The sequence below is a fragment of the Muscardinus avellanarius genome (assembly GCF_963383645.1).
Source record: "Muscardinus avellanarius genome assembly, chromosome: 6".
Classification (NCBI taxonomy): domain Eukaryota; kingdom Metazoa; phylum Chordata; class Mammalia; order Rodentia; family Gliridae; genus Muscardinus; species Muscardinus avellanarius.
The window spans coordinates 58544925-58561005 of record NC_137791.1 but is presented as its reverse complement, the minus strand read 5'-3'; the positions used below and the strand labels follow the sequence as shown (position 1 = coordinate 58561005).

Here is a 16081-nt window from a genome sequence, read left to right as displayed (position 1 = left end):
GAGATGGATGACGGAGAATAGGAAAGATTGTGGCAGATTTAACCCTTCTCCAGCCACCCATTGACACTGCCAACAGCAAGAAACATATCCTTCACGTTTGTACTCCACAACACATGCCTGGCACACAATAAGCATTTATAACTGTTCAAATGAAGCTGAATAGCATCCTTTTTCCAATTCCACGTTGCCTCCCAAGTTCTCCCAGAAAACAGTCCACGTGAGATAGGGTACAAAATATGTTAAGTAAAAAAGGCCACCTGAATGATAATCCTTGTGTTAAAGTCTTAGAGTAAGTCTAGTTCTCAAACAATGCGTTCTTCATATGAGTACAGAAAACTGAGTTCTCCATGTCTTTTGGATAAGTTCCAACTGCAAAAGAAGCACAATATCTTGAGAAATTGTTATGTCTGGGTCAATACATACTACTCGGGCTCTCCATGCAAAGAAGCTTACATTAGCAAACACATTTTATTCTGAAAAAGCAATTGTCTCACTAGAAGTTACACAAGAGTTCATCAGCGATGGCACCAACAGGCTGAAGATTTTGAAACATGAACACAATTTTTTATCAAGGTGTCTAATAAAGTATTTAAGTGAACAAAACAGTGACCTTTGGATCTGTCACCACTTTGCCTGGGTGATTAATTTCAATTTTTTTGCTGTACACACCCTGCCATAAACTTTTTTATTTACACTTTATTGTAACTGACTTCATGACATTTGCTCTTGCTTAATAATAATCGGTTAACAGCAAGGGCAGGTGTTCTCAAGGATGTGGCCCTAACGTGGAATGAAATCTAAACAGTTTTTAAAATCATCATAAAAAGCGTAAAGATAAAACTGCCTCATTGTAGTGTCTGAAGGAAAAAGGATTTGTGTATGCAAAGAAGGCATTGAGGATGGAGAACTCAAAAAGTAAAATTTGCAATTACATACCCATTCTAAATGTATTTGTTTGCCCTCCTTTTAATATTCATATTGATACAATATACTTAATCATGGTTTCTGCCAGCATCCTAATTTTACATGGCTTTCAAACTATCTTTTTGTGTTATGTTTAGGTATTAAAATACAAAGAAACTTTTGGTTAAATTTCTGTAGTTTTGAATTTGTTAATTTTCTAAAATCATAGATAGTAACCCATTTCCCTGTATCCAAATTTTCTTCTGTGAAATGTGCTCCTCACCAATCAGAAAAATTCTCTCTGCTCCCTTATTTAATTTAGAAATAACTTCTCTCTTTATTCATTGTCCCACCTTCAAGCACTTAAGTACAAGTTTCCTTCAAAATGGAAATCTTCTACTTCCATTCTTCTAGAATTTTCTAGTCCAGTAGCTCCTTACGCGGGCTTCCGCAACGTGGTCTGCGAATCTTCTTAAAAACTTCCCCTCTATGGCTCTTGACCTTTTTTTCACCTAAATTATGCCCAATAAGAATAATTTTTAGATTAAGAGATATCTGCTGTGCTTGGTTGGCACACACCTGTAATCCCAGAATTTGGGAGGCTGAGACAGGAGGAGTACAGATTTGAGGCCAGCTTCAGCAATTTAGTGAGAGCCTCGGCAAGACCTCGTTTCAAAAGAAAAAATAAAATAGGACCAGAGAGATAGCTCAAAGGTACACTTCCCCTGGAGTCAATCTTTAGTACAAAAAAAAAAAAAAAAGAAAGAAAGAAAAGAAAAGAAATATCCTGATCATTATTTTGTTATAAATTAACACGTAATCTGAGTAAACCTGCTCAGCTATTAGAATAAAGATTTGGATTAGTTTCTGTTATTATAGACTATAAAAATATTATTACATTAAATATAATGATTATTATTATTATCTCATCCCCAAAAGATGACACTCAGGTCCCTTTTAAGCCAAAAGGATAGACTCAGATTACTCTGGTTCTTAGAACACCAGTGGGGGTCAGAATGCACAGAAGAGACATACTGAGGAACAGAAAGGGAGGTGAGGAGACCGCATGCGCCTCCCAGCTGGTAGGTGGAGACACAGCCCAGCAAGGAATTAACAGGAACAGTTATCCAAAAGAAGACAGACCCTGGTGATTACAAAATAGAAGCTGAGTAGTTCTCCTTAAGGGTGTTTTTTTTTTTAATTAATTTATTTTTTAAATTGGTGCATTGTAGTCATATATCAATCACATTGGAGTACAAGACTTGAGAGGATATACAAGCACACATCATCCAATTAGCCCTCCTCCAGCCCCCGTCCCATTCCCTCCCCCTCCCTCCATCCCACACTTCTTTGGTGATTTACTTTGATACATTTCTTTATGTACCTCCTGCGTTTTAAAGAGGCTCCGTCCTCCAGTATTACATACCCTCTGATTGGTCAAATTAGTTGCTTCACTATAGGGCCCTTTCTATAGCTCAACCTCTTCCTGTTGCCCTTTTCCTCCTAGTTATTGCTGATTAAGAGAAGCGTCTGATTTATATTTTCTGCGATATTTCTCTGTGCATGCTGCGTTGCAAGTACCAATCCCACTCTTGATGGTCCCAGTAGTGGCCTGGCTACTCAGTGGACTGATCCAGACCTCGCTGGCTCAAGCAGCGGCCTTGCCTCATGGGAGGACCCAATTCTGGTCTCGCTGGCCCCTGAACCGGTCAAACCCCTAAGCTGGCTTTGGTCCCGACCTTGGAGGCCGCAGGAGTGAACTTGCCTCACGCCAGGCTCCGATGCTGGCCATTGGCCCCTGCACCGGTCTAACCCCTTGGCAGGATTCCAATCCCGGCCTCGGAGGCCCCAACACTGGTAATGCCTCACGGCAGGCTCCGATGCCGGCCTCGCTGGCCCCAGCACCGGCCTAACCCCTCGGCAGGCTCCGATCCCGGCCTCGGAGGCCCCAGCACTGGTCATGCCTCACGGCAGGCTCCGCTGCCGGCCTCGTTGGCCCCAGGACCGGCCTAAACCCTCGGCAAGCTCTTATCCTGGCCTTGGAGGCCCCAGTACCGGCCTTGCCTCACGGCATGCTCTGCTGCCGGCCTCGCTGGCCCCAGCACTGGCCTAACCCCTCGGCAGGCTCTTATCCTGGCCTAGAGGCCCCAGTACCGGCCTTGCCTCAAGGCAGGCTCCGATGCCGGCCTCACTGGCCCCAGCACTGGCATAACCCCTCGGCAGGCTCTTATCCTGGCCTCGGAGGCCCCAGAACTGGTCATGCCTCAAGGCAGGCTCCGATTTCCGGCCTCGCTGGCCCCAGCACCGGCCTAACCCCTCGGCAGGCTCCGATCCCGGCCTCGGAGGCCCCAGCACTGGTCATGCCTCACGGCAGGCTCCGCTGCCGGCCTCGTTGGCCCCAGGACCAGCCTAACCCCTCGGCAAGCTCTTATCCTGGCCTTGGAGGCCCCAGTACCGGCCTTGCCTCACGGCATGCTCCGCTGCTGGCCTCGCTGGCCCCAGCACTGGCCTAACCCCTCGGCAGGCTCTTATCCTGGCCTAGAGGCCCCAGTACCGGCCTTGCCTCAAGGCAGGCTCCGATGCCGACCTCACTGGCCCCAGCACTGGCATAACCCCTCGGCAGGCTCTTATCCTGGCCTCGGAGGCCCCAGTACCGGCCTTGCCTCACGGCAGGCTCCGATGCCGGCCTCGCTGGCCCCAGCACCGGCCTAACCCCTCGGCAGGCTCCGATCCCGGCCTCGGAGGCCCCAGAACTGGTCATGCCTCAAGGCAGGCTCCGATGCCGGCCTCGCTGGCCCCAGCACCGGCCTAACCCCTCGGCAGGCTCCGATCCCGGCCTCGCTGGCCCCAGCACCGGCCTAACCCCTCAGCAGGCTCTTATCCTGGCCTCGGAGGCCCCAGTACCGGCCTTGCCTCAAGGCAGGCTCCGATGCCGGCCTCGCTGGCCCCAGCACCGGCCTAACCCCTCGGCAGGCTCCGATCCCGGCCTCGGAGGCCCCAGCACTGGTCATGCTTCACAGCAGGCTCCGCTGCCGGCCTCGTTGGCCCCAGCACCGGCCTAACCCCTCGGCAAGCTCTTATCCTGGCCTTGGAAGCCCCAGTACCGGCCTTGCCTCACAGCAGGCTCCGCTGCCGGCCTCACTGGCCCCAGCACTGGCCTAACCCCTCGGCAGGCTCTTATCCTGGCCTCGAGGCCCCAGTACCGGCCTTGCCTCAAGGCAGGCTCCGATGCCGGCCTCGCTGGCCCCAGCACCGGCCTAACCCCTCGGCAGGCTCCGATCCCGGCCTCGCTGGCCCCAGCACCGGCCTAACCCCTCAGCAGGCTCTTATCCTGGCCTCGGAGGCCCCAGTACCGGCCTTGCCTCAAGGCAGGCTCCGATGCCGGCCTTGCTGGCCCCAGCACCGGCCTAACCCCTCGGCAGGCTCTTATCCTGGCCTCGGAGGCCCAAGTACCGGCCTTGCCTCATGGCAGGCTCTGATGCCAGCGTCGCTGGCCCCAGCACCGGCCTAACCCCTCAGCAGGCTCCGGTCCCGTCCTCGGGGGCCCCAACACTGGCCTTGCCTCACGGCAGGCTCCGATGCCGGCCTCGCTGACCCCAGCACCGGCCTAACCCCTCAGCAAGTTCCGGACCCGACCTCGGAGGCCCTAGCACAAGCCTTGCATCATGGCAGGCTCCAATGCTGGCCTCGCTGGCCCCAGCATCGGTCTAACCCCTCTGCAGGTTCCAATCCCGGCCACGGAGGCCTCAGTAGTGGCCTTGCCTCACAGCAAGCTCCGATGTCGGCCACTGGCCCCGGCGCCCGCCTAACCCCTCAGCAGGTTCCGATCACTGTCTCTGTGGTTATTATTTCAAAGGTTCCAGTTGTAATGTATCAGATCTCTGCCTCCCCCGAATATTGGCCACTGGCATTGCCACTGCCTCCACCGTTTCAGGCTCTTTTTCCACTCTGAATGTTGACCAGTGTTCCTAAGCATGCGTGATGGTAGCATTCGACATTTGGTGTAATTTCTCCAAAAAAATAAAGTTGGTAAGATCCGGTTTCTGCTTCTCCTGAATACAAGTCTCCACCACCATCGCGAAGAACTCTTTCAACACCGCATTTCTCCTTGGTCTCCGCTAAACTCTCTCCTTATATGTGATGTCTGAGATTCTTAACAATATAGAGAAATAGCAGTCCTCTTTCACGGCGAATTTTTCCATAAGTTTAGTGCATTTAGATAAGTTTTGTCTGCATCTCCAGTGTCCTGGCATCCATAACGGCTTTCTTACCACCTCTCCGATATTTTTCTTTATCTTTTTCTGTTCTGGGCCCGGTTTCTCCAGGGGTCTGGCGTGCTTCTCGCAGTTCGGCCGGGAACAAGAGTCCTGCGATCCGGGCCCCAGCTGGCGTGCCCTGTGCTCGACCCCCGCCCAGAACCCAGGGTCTTACTGGGCCTGGTTTCTCCATGGGTCTGGCGTGCTACTCGCAGTTCGGCCTGGGGCCCAGAGTCCCGCGACCCGAGCCCCATCTGGCGTGCCCAGCCCACGACCCCCGCCCAGAACCCAGCGTCTTACTGAGCCTGGTTTCTCCAGGGGTCTGGCGTGCTACTCGCAGTTCGGCCTGGGGCCCAGAGTCCCGCGACCCGGGCCCCATCTGGCGTGCCCAGCCCGCGACCCCCGCCCAGAACCCAGCGTCTTACTGGGTCTGGTTTCTCCAGGGGTCTGGCGTGCTAAGCGCAGTTCGGCCGGCGCCCAGAGTCCCCCGACCCCCTTAAGGGTGTTTTCATTTGAGAACTCTCAAATCCTAAATCCCAACCCTAATAGACTCAGGGGCATTTACTTCCATATTAAAAAGAAATTAGCAGGGCATGGTGGCACATGACTGTAATCCTAGTACTTGGGAGGCTAAAACAGGAAAATTGCAGGTTCAAGACCAGCTTCTGCAGTATAATAAGACCCTCAACAACTCTCTGAGAGATTTAACATGCAGACAGATAGGAATGAAAACAATTGTGCTAAATCAAATTGTCCAGTGCTGGGGTTGGAACGGGGCATTCTACCTCTGATCAACACCCCCAGCCCTATTTTTTTTTTATTATTTTTAATTTCTATATTGGGTCTCACTGAGCTACAAAGGGCCTCACTAAGTAGCTGAGGTGGTCAGAGAACCATGATACTCCTGTCACAGCCTCCCAAATGCTGTGATTACAAGTGTGTGCTACCACTTGTTTGGATTCTGTATGGAATTTTTTTAATTCTACAGAAAACGGGCTTATTGTGTGTGTGTGTGTGTGTGTGTGTGTGTGTGTGTGTGTGTGTTACTTGGAATGGAACCTAGGGGCATTCTACCTCTGAGCTACAATTCCAGCCCTATTTTTTATTCTTTATTTTCAAAAAGAGTCCCACTAAGTTGCAAAAAGGGCCTCACTAAGTAGCTGAGGCTGGCCACGAACCTATGATCCTCCTGTCTCAGCCTCCCAAGTACTGGAATACCAAGCACGTGCCCCCAGGACAGGGGATGTCATGACCAAAGAGGAGGTGAGGTCTATGAAGAGATGGTCCCCCACAAAACTCTTCCCTTGTGACAGTGGCACAAGGACCACGGACTGGTCACTGACAGGTTGCATCATCGATATCGGCAGAATAATTTATCAGGCCAACCTAGCTCTCCTGCCACTCATCTTTACCACAGCAGGGAGAAACCACCACCACCCCTAGTCCCTCTCCAGAAGATCTCTTTACCTCTGGGTATAATTTTGCCAGAACTTTTGTCTTTTCCTTCTAGTCTGAAATCAGCAGAAGTTCTCTACCTTTTAACTAACAGTGAAGCTAAGTAAAACCAACTAGATTGCTTATATTATTTCTAAAAGATTTTATCCTTATATCTGCAACTTAGCAAACTTATAATCAACTTAAATCTAGTTGGAAAGATTAAGACCATTTTTAAACACTTCATTTGCCTGAATGAATCCTAAAAATTATGAATGCTAATAATAGATAATTTTTTGGTACTGGGTACTGAACCCAGGGCATTCTGAATTGTAGCTATACCTGCCCTGCACCCCCTTCACACACACACACACACACACACACACACACACACACACACACACACGCCTTTTATTTTTTATTTTGAAACAGAGTCTTGCTAAGTTGCTGAGGCTGGTCTTGAACCTGTAATCTTCCTGTCTCAGCCTCCCAGGTACTGGGATTGCAGGCATGCTCTACCACATCTGGCTAATAGGTAAGATTTATTAAAACTATATATGAGAAGCTAAAACAGTTGATTTATTTCTTAGGAGAATAACTTGGTGATTTGACCTTTCCTGGAATGATTGCATGAACATTCTTTTTTTTTTTTTTAACTTTAACTGTGTTTAACATGTTCATGGGTTGTGGAACCCACAACCCATAATGCTCTCTGGGAGATTTAACATGCAGACAGATAGCAATGAAAACAATTGTGCTAAATCAAATTGTCCAACTTTGAGACTACTTAAAAATCAACTGAGCTATATGTTAAAAATTACTCTCACGATTTTCTAAAGTTTTGTAGATTTACTTTTTTAAACTTTTAAAAATATTTATTCTTACAGTGGGAAAAATATGTTTTCCATATAGGTTGGTTAGTTTAATTAAAAAAAATTTTTTTTTTTTTTGGTGGTACTGGGGTTCCTGGAAACCCTTCTACCTCCAGGCTACATGCACAGACCCATTTTTATATTTTTATTTGGAAACAGGGTCTTTTAAGCCAGCGCGGCTGGCTTCGAAACTGCGCGATCCTCCTGTCTCCACCTCCCAAGCGCAGGGATTACAAATGTGCGCCACCATGCCTGGCAGTTTAATTAAAAATTTAAAAATCTGTTTCTTGATTCTGTTACATGTTAAATTACATATGGAGGAAACATGAAAACAGATGCTAGAATTTCAATATAAGCTATAGTAAAAGCTAATGTTTTATGTAATTTTGGACTACCTGAAGCCTTATTAAATTGTTACATTTCTTTCATTATTCTAAATTTTATAGAGTGTCAGTTTTTACATCTAGTTATGTGCATTTGCATTGTTCTTTATTATACAAAAAGTATATGCTGACTATAAACATTTCTTGCAATCTGTTAATACTCAGGCGTAATATTTTGCCCCGTGTCATGCATTCCTCATCAAAGGAACTACTTTAGCCAGGTGCATGGCACACGCCTGTAATCTAGTACTTGGGGGAGGCTAAGATAGGAGGATTGCAGGTTCCAGGACAGTCTCAGGAAGTTTAGTAGTATTTTCTTCTAAAAATTTATATGCATTTTTGAGCAAATATCCATGATATAATTTGTAAGAAATTTTAAAAATCACTCCTTTGCAGCTTTAGCATAATTTTCAATCGCTTAAAGCGCAAAAAAAATCGATGTTACTTGATTTTATTTGCATCTTATTCACTTTTCTGTAAGTAGATATAATTTTTCAAAAATGTAGTCAATTTCCCAGATTTTATGTCGGTCTTCAAAAACATCAACTTCTTCGAGGCAAAGAATACTGCATTTTTTACTAAACAACCTTCCAGTTTCTGCAGCCGGATCATAAAATGGTGGGCCCGCATTTGATGAGCTCCTCCCACTCCGCTGTGGACTCTGCTTTGCAAGGCACCTTCCCTCTGCCCTGTGAAGAGCAGTCGTGAGTCTCCACCGCCAGACAGGGACTGCTGTGTTTTCTTCCCACAGTCCTTCCTTAGGCCTCCTGCATGCTTTGTCGGATCATAAGACAGAACAGACAGAAGGTAGCGAAACTCTTTTTGTTAGCAGGGGCAACATTATGTCTGCATAGCGTTTACAGTCGCCCGGATTAATGGCAATGAATGCTCTTCTATCCCAAATCCTGTTAGATATGTCAATATTAGCTCTGGGAAGATCAAAAATGTTGCAAAGTAGAGTGATATATCCCCTGAAGAACTCCTAAATACTTTGGTGCCAGGAATTTCGGTGATTGGTTCTTTGGAGTAACAAAGATTTGCTCCATAGAAAATTCCCATATCCCAAGTTCACTGATTTCCACACCAACGACGCTGTGTCCTCGGTCTGCAAACCATTTCATCTCTACTGCTTTTCCACAGAGAGGGAAAAAAAATACCCTCAGTCCATTCTTGCCCTTAAAAGTTTCCAGATGTTTCTTTAATAGCTGGTGTCCTTGTTTTTTATGAAGTCCAATTCTCCGAGTCACCTACTTGTCTTGCCATTCTTCCAGGGATAGTACTTGGCTTTTCTGAACCTCTGTATTGGGGGTCTCTTTAGTATCCAGCGACCTTCTTGTATCATCCATAGTGCTGTACACACCTCTGTCTCACAGGCAGGTATCTTCAGAGTGCTTGCTCTTGAAGCCCCGGGAGCCCACCTCGTGGATCGCCGGGCCGCAAGACACTGCCAATCTTGTGTATTTAAAAAAAAATAACTAATTATTTTCACAGCAGTTTTATATTCATAACAAAATTGAGTGGAGGGTACAGAGCTAACATTGTGATTTCAACTACTAAATTCTTTAATACAATTTTTATTGGTCCACATCTGAGAAAAAACACAAAATTCTTTAATAATGCTCCATATTTTATTATAAAAATTCACAAAATGGTTATTTTCCTTATAAAGAGTTATTTTGTATTCGTTTGAAATAGAAAGTAAAACCAAATAAGGTTTTCTTTCCTCTCTTTATGTATTTAGCAATATTGACCAACACTTTCCTACCTGTTTTTATTGACAAAATAAACCACTCAAATCAAATTTCAGGGATAAATAACTAAAAATATCCAATATTAACCTAATTCCTATGCATTCTCTTCTACTTTTGATGTAAAAATTGAAGGACATTGCAGATATCTATATATGTATTTTGCAATTGCATTGTTATTACTTTGAGGGAAATATTGATCATTCTCAAGCAAATTTGGTTTACAGAAAACATTTATAATCAGAAAAGTTTGATATGGAATATTTAGTATAAAAAGTTACCTAAACTATTATGAAGAAAAAGTGATCATACTAGTAACTTCTGAAAAAATATTAAAGCAAATAGACATTTGTATGCTCATTTAGTGAGCTCAGACTGAACTGTCAACTAATTAGATCCACTTAAACAAATAATAAACAGGATACGAAAAAGTAATAATAGGAAAAGAAACCTAGGACTTAATATTCATGAAAGAGAATTCTGGACTGGAGTCCAAGAAACCTGACTGAGTTCCTCCACAAATTCTTCTGATGACTTTAGGGAAGCTATCATCTTAATTTCCCTATAAAAATGGAAGGAATAAACAATACCTACTTCTTAAGGCAGTTGTAAGAATTAAATGGAAGGGGGGAATAGATGTCAAAAATAAGTCAAATGCTTGCACAGGGACTAGTGTATAAAGAATCCTCAGGTAACACAAACCAAGACAGTGACCATGATGTGATGGAAGAGGTGCTGAGCAAGGGAGGGAGGGCAGAACCCCAACCCTCTTGCTGGGATCCAAGTGCACAGAGGCTCTATTTATGATTCTGGGACAGTTTTAGAAAACTGAGCACAGGGAACAGATAGACCAGTTTGACTTTAAGGATAAAGGCAATCGGTGAGTCTCGAAGGAGAAGCAGGGCTGCCTGTAATGCATTTCACACTTGGTGGGCGTGAGGAGGGAAGAGGAGTCCAGGAAGATGGACAGATAGTGGTGCTGTGAAAGACGAGCTAATGTTCAGAAAACAGCCACTCCCTCCCACATCCTCCCTCCAAGAGACAAACAGTAACCCTAATCCATGTTGGTGGGCCTTGGCCCCATGACTTGCTGTGACCAATGCTTGTGGGCAAAAATGCTAGTCTTCTCATTTAAGTTTAGGATCCAAGAGACATCACAGACCTAGCAGTAGAGCTAAGACCTCTGATGCTGTAGTGGAGGTTCTAAGCCTGGGCATTGGCCTTACTAAAATCCTCACAAAGGTTAAATCTCTTCTCTTTTTTTTAAAGTTATTTTTTCTTTTTCTTTTTTTCTTTTCTTTGTAGTACTGAGGGTGGAACTCAGGGGCTTTTCTACCTCCAGACTATACTCCCAGACCTACTTTATATTTTATTTGGAAACAGGGTCTCACTAAGTTGCTGAGAGCCTCACTAAGTAGCTGAAGCTGGCGTTGAACCTATGCGATCCTCCTGTCTCTGCTTCCCAAGCACTGGAATTACAAACATGCGCCACCATGCCCGGCAGGTTTAATTCGTTCTTAAAATGTCGGGCGTGGTGGCGCACGCTTGTAATCCCAGCGCAGGAGGATTGCACAGATTCGAAGCCAGCCGCGCTAGCTTAAGAGACCCTGTTTCCAAAAATCAAAATATAAAAAATAGGTCTGGGAGTGTAGCCCGGAGGTAGAAGGGCTTCCAGGACCCCCAGTACCACACACACACACACACACACACACACAGACACACACACACACACACACACACCCAAACCCCCCCCAAAACAAATGGTATCTGGTTTCTTAGAGGATTCACTGACAAGACTCACAAACAGGAGTATTGTGTTGCTGTTACAAGTATGAAGTTATGCATGAATGTGGACGTTGTGGGTTGCATAAGAACAAATATTCTTCCAAAATTCCTAGTTCCTATTTGTCTTTAGAGTCAGACTCCTTGGAAAAGTAGACTGTTTCCCTGTCTGTATATTAATCTCTTCTAGTTGATAGTATATAAGGTAATACAATATATAGCCAAGACTGCAAAGTAAAAGAGTCTAATAATTTTCTTCCAATATTAGTCACTAAGCCTTGATCCAGCTATTGCTCACAATTTAAAATTCAGCCTAGAAATACTAACTGCAAAGGGGGAAGGCCAACAATACTTCTTTTACCATCCTTTCTCAACTCATATAATATACAGAGAGCTGAGGTAAAAGTTTGCCATGGAATTAATAAAGATAAGCTTCAGGGACCCTCACTGTGAAGAGACTTCCAGGGCAGAGTAGAAGCTAGGCTGTAATCAAGAGACATTTCTATGAACATTTTACTAACAAATTGTCTAAGGTCATCTTAGAAGACCACAGGCCTGACCTCCAGATCTTTAGTAATTCATTGTGAGATATATATCCCATATATATATGCATATTACTCATTCTAATTACAGATTCTCCTTGATTTATTACAGTGATATATCCTGATAAGCCCATCATAAATTGAAAACATCTCAAACCAAAAAAGTACTAAATACACCTAACTTACCAAACATCACACATTAGCACAGTACAATGCAGAGGTTTTGCTGGGTCATTTGCCCTCATGATCATGGAAATGACTGGAAACTGTGGCTTGGGCATGGCTCAGTATCAGAAGATTGTATCCCACTGCATTTTGCTACTGAAAAAAGCCCAAAACTCAAAATGTGAAGTGTGGTTTCTACTAAATACATATTACTTTCACACCATCGTTAAGTTGAAGAATCCTAAATTCAATGGTCTTAAGTCAGGGACCATTTATTTCACTCTCATACCTAATTTTGTATGTATGTATGTATGTATGTATGTATGTATGTATGTATTCATTCATTCATTCATTCCTCATTTTGTTGTTCTAGGGATTGAACCTGGGGGGACATTCTACCTCTGAGCTATACCCTCAGCCCTGTTATTATCATTATTTTTGAAATAGGGTCTCACTAAGTTGTGGAAGACCTCACTAAGCTGCTGAGGCTGGCTTTTATCCTGTCATCCTCCTGTCTCATCCTCCCAAGTACTGGGTTTACAAGCATGTACTATGTATTTATATTTTTAAAGAGGCTACCCCTGTCCCTACCGGATTGTGTAAACTGAAGTCTGCAGCAAACCTGAATCGGTCCTTGATGGTTGATTTTTATAAATGTTGAAGATGATCCACTCGGATGCTAAAGAATTAAAAATTGTCCAAGATAATCAGATTTCTGGTCTTTTGTTTAGGAAGTCAAATCAAAGTCTAAAATTATGACTAGCGTTTAAAGGATCATTTGCTTTGATATAATTTATGAATTTTAACATGTTTCCAGGATCCTGATTTGGAAAAATATTGACTCTAAGAAGTTATAGCAATGGTCCTGAAGTTGGTATAATATCATATTTCCAAAACAAAGCAACTTATTCTTATTTGAAAAATGTGATACCATATGAGGCAATTTCCTGCCTTTAGGCTGAAAAGGAATAGAAAACTATTTTCAAGTTCATAAGCTTATTCATCCAGATACTGGATATTCAATTCCTTATAATTTTACCATCATCACAAAATATTTAAAGCCTAAACATTTCAATACAGAAGTTAAAATCATTTATAATCAGGCAGTGATTATGATTTAAGCACTTTGAATCAGGGTTAATTAATAACTTATTAGTAAAATATGAAACAAAAGGTTTGTATTCCTAGGGATTTATATCTTGTCATCTGAAAAGTCTTCCTAGTAGGTACTGTATGTTCCTTTAAAATTATTGCTTGCTGTAAAAGTGGGCACACACGCCAGGGTGTGCGTTAGGCAGCTTTTACAACGCTCCCCGGGTGTGCTGGGCCTCTGAGGCATGGAGCCAAATGTGAAGCTGCCATCATTCAGCAGGATAAAATGCACACTGTGGTGTGTCATCGCAATTATTTCTTTTTATGGCTTTGGAAAAAAAGCTCCACCTTCCCTTCAGTAATTTTAAACATTAACTTCCAGCTTTCAGAAGTGCTCAAAATGGCTCGACTCTATGTTTTCCATGAACAAGATACGATTTGTTAACAACTAACTTCTTACCATGCAAACTCTTCATCCATTACATATTGTAACTTCAAAGTTTATAAGAATTTATAAGAAGAATTGTGTGGGAGAATTGTCAAGAGTGCGTGTTTTCTGATAAACTGGCAAAGCAAAACAGACAAAACTGTTTCCAAAAGTAAATAGCTGCTGAAAATTCGGGATTATCACTCTGAACTTCACTATGCTACATTAAACATTTTTTTTTACATTGCAGAAAAAAATGATAAGAAGATAGGATTATCTTAGCATGTTTCTGTGATTTATACATGAATGGCTTTTATTTATAAGAAATTTAAAGATAAATGTAATAATTTTAATAAACTGTTGGGCTTTTGTTAGAATGAAATGCTTGCTTCCCACATATTTATAATAAATGCAAATACAAAAACTATTAATATTAGCAAAAGTATTTGGCTAAAACTAGAGGTTACATGGTAACACTCATTCTCAAATCTGTTTCAATACAAGTTACAGAAACATGTACAGCTAATTACATTTTGAATAAGAAGTGTAGCCAGAAGTTGAAATTATAAAACAAAGACTCAGTGAAATTGATGAAAATTAGAAAGTAATTATAGTGAATAAATTCTGAAAAAGATAGCTAGAATGGTTTTACAGAAATATTGCTATTCCATGAATATTAATGAGAGGAAAGGACGTTCTATAAGAATGAGGAATATGTATAATATTCTTAATAGAGTTAATCATAGAAAAATATAATTGGGTAAGAAAGGAGCAATTTTTTCTTTTCTTAAAATTGGAAAGACTATTTAGGAATCATTTAGTTTAATTTCCTTGTATAAGGCAATGTCCTAGTGGTTTTTCAATTATCTCTGTTAAAATACTATAAAATTGTCATCTGGCTTTTCTTTTTTAGTGTGAAAACAAACAGACCCATTATTTTATGTGGTATCACTTTCCCCTTTGAGCAACTGAATAGATTGGTCTTCAGAATGGGCTGATACCCACTATGCTATAATTTTTACCTATTAGATTTTTTCCTCCATTACATACAACTATACAAAGCCTCTCTCCTCTTTAAAAGTTTGAAGATATCTGTTAAATATCTCTTCTATCCTTTTGTCCCCAGTCTTTTTTCCCTGGAGAAGTCCCTGGTTTACCGAATAATTACTCATTTGACAATGCTACTAGACTCTTTACTAATCTCTTTCTATGCATTTTAAATTTGTCATAGTCCTCAAAGTGGAGTGCCTAGAATTAGTCATAATTTTGCATAGCACAATAGAGTTTTACTTTTATTTTATTGACCTACTCAATATACTATTAAAGTAGTCAACATTTTTATTGACCTTCTTACCATCTTAGTTACATTACTGACTTAAACTGAACTATCTGTAAGATACAATGATCAGGGCATTTTTGAGAAGTATTTTGTATGGTTAAGTTGGAGTCTTTTCTACCATATTAATGTGAAATTGATTTTCTTGAACTTCCCTATAGGACTTCACATTTAGGCCTATTTTGTTGCATCTATAGTTGATCTTTGAACAATGTCAGTCTGAACTGCCAGTGGACTCACATGGATTTTTTTTCTTGAGATCTGTGACAATTTGTAAAAACCCTCATAGAAACTGCATAGTCTAGAAATATACAGGTTTGAAAAAAAGAAGCTGGGCACGGTAGCACATGCCTATAATTCAAGTACTTGGGAAACTGAGATAGGAGGATTCTGGGTTCAAAGTCAACCTCAGCAACTTAGTGATGCCCTTAGCAATTTAGTGAGACCCTATTTCAGGGTAAAAAAAAAATCAAAAGGGCTGGAGATGTAGCCCAGAAGTAGAATGTTCCTAGGTTTGATTCCCAGTAACAATATACATATAAAATATATATATAAATATATGTGTGTATAAAGTATATATATATATATATATATATATGTGTGTGTGTGTGTGTGTGTGTGTGTGTGTGTGTGTGTGTGTATTGTTTGAGAAAAAAGTATGCCATGATGAAAGAAATATTTCTATATAATAGTCTCTTTTATCATTTACTACCAGAAGTTCAAATATATCAAAACTTATATATACTCAGACTTCCCACAGCACCATTTGCAGTCAAGAGAAATGTAAACAAATGTAAAAATACAGTAATAAGGTGTAACTACATAAAATTAACTGTAGTACACACTGTCCTACTGTAATACTTTGATAACCACCTCTTGTCATTGTTACAGTGAGCTCAGGCATTCCGAGTGTTTTCTTAAAATGCCCAATGACACTGATCATCTCCACTGATGCAGTCCAGCTCTCTGGCCCTTGCTTGTAGCACGGTAGCAAGTGCTCCAGCAGGTTCTTGAGAAGTTTTCATTTTATATAACAGATGACAGAAAATAAGTGTTATTCAACTGTTTATGTTATCAGTAGGGGTTCCAGTCTATTAGCAGGCTATTAGCAGTTAAGTTTGAGGGGAGTGAAAAGTTATAG

At 42.4% G+C, this 16081-nt stretch overlaps 1 pseudogene across 1 annotated transcript; it reads right to left on the bottom strand.

The window, feature by feature from the left end:
• Positions 1 to 8314: 8314 nt before the first annotated feature.
• LOC308264645 (thiopurine S-methyltransferase-like) lies at positions 8315 to 9194 on the bottom strand (annotated as a pseudogene). Its single transcript has 2 exons — positions 8620 to 9194; positions 8315 to 8476 (listed from the first exon to the last, which is right to left on the bottom strand). The product of its transcript is annotated as a thiopurine S-methyltransferase-like (transcript).
• Between the last annotated feature and the right edge of the window lie 6887 nt (positions 9195 to 16081).